Here is a 1,479-nt window from a genome sequence, read left to right as displayed (position 1 = left end):
ACGTTTCGAGATTTCAGGACTCGATAATCGCCATTACCACTTCTGCGCGAGCCAATCTGAATAGCGGCTAAGCCGGGGAATTTGAATGGGACAGTATATCTATCATGAATGACGCAGGTGTCCTACGGCTCAGCGAGAAAGGGCAAGAGCTGACTTGATCTCGATGTTCAGTACGAAAGCGACACGCCGCGCGGGTACCAGGTCCGCGCGCGGCGTGTCGCTCTCACTCACAGGCGATGTCTCCGGCCCGGACTGAGCGAAAATTAGGGAGCTTCGTGTGTTCGGTTACTCAAATATAGCTGCAACACGCCCGTCGTCCACGGACGAGCGAGCAGCTCTCTTTGGAGAGACATTAGCAATCCCCCACGGGAGAGTCGTATCGTTATTGCCGCCAGTCTCACATAATCAGTCGACGGCATTCCGTGATGTGTATTATGTAGTACGTAGTACGTTCGCAAACATACAGTACTATATATACACACTATTCAATTATTTTGTATTGTTACGTATCGGCACGCTAAACTAAATAACTCAAAGCACCACGTCATAAACACGCAGGCGCAAGTCGCGAAACGTTTACAGTAGTAAACTTGAATTTTGTCTGTAAGTATTTTACTGCGGACTGCTCGTAGTATGCGCATTGCTTAATAATCTCCAACTTACGGTGACTTACTCTGAAGATAAACAACGCACAAGAATAGCCAATGCGAGTCCAAGGCAGGATGTATAATGGATAGCCCATACGTGAAAAGAACACTTTAAAAAGTAATAGTATGACCTTTCACCACACTCACGTAGTTAAATTAGTCGGTGTGAATTTTAACATCGATATTGTAGAAAATCTTTCACAACGACAAACGAGGTGTCAACTTTGATGCTATATTGTTTGGTTTTCACGACATGCGACGTGATCGCAATGTTAATTTCACATCGATAAGGTGAGAATTATATGAACACCTGAACGGGTGTTCATTTCACACCATTGGTGAGAATTCACATCCATATTTCTTAGAGTGAAACGGTATATGAATTCATATTTTAAAAATTACAAGTATGGGCTATCTATAATACATCCCCTGCCTTAGACTCGCATTGGCCATCCTTGTGTGTTGTTCAGTTTTGATGAGAGTCCTGCTTTAACTCTATTGTTCACTCGAAAGAATAATATTATTTTGCTACAAAAATGCCAAAATCGTGCGAATTGGATTTAGCCCAACGTTTGAAGATACAATTATTCTTTGATGAAGAAAATCACGAGACACGGTAGTGTCTCGCGCCAAGTAAAAGCGACAAGCTATAAAAGCGACAAGCTGGAACCGCGCGCGCGGGACCGACTGTGTAAGTTTACGCGAGTACACTTCTCCGTTCAATTATAAATATCGAAACATAAAGGCATATATTGCGGCTATTAAGCCCCGAAAGTATCCAATTCTATCCCTGACGCAAAATCGAACGGGTAGAATAAAGCTGGATAAAAAG

This window comes from Vollenhovia emeryi, unplaced genomic scaffold (assembly GCF_000949405.1).
Source record: "Vollenhovia emeryi isolate VEMERY1.0 unplaced genomic scaffold, V.emery_V1.0 DF939208.1, whole genome shotgun sequence".
Taxonomy (NCBI): domain Eukaryota; kingdom Metazoa; phylum Arthropoda; class Insecta; order Hymenoptera; family Formicidae; genus Vollenhovia; species Vollenhovia emeryi.
The sequence above is the reverse complement of the archived record's forward strand: the minus strand, read 5'-3'. Positions refer to the sequence as shown.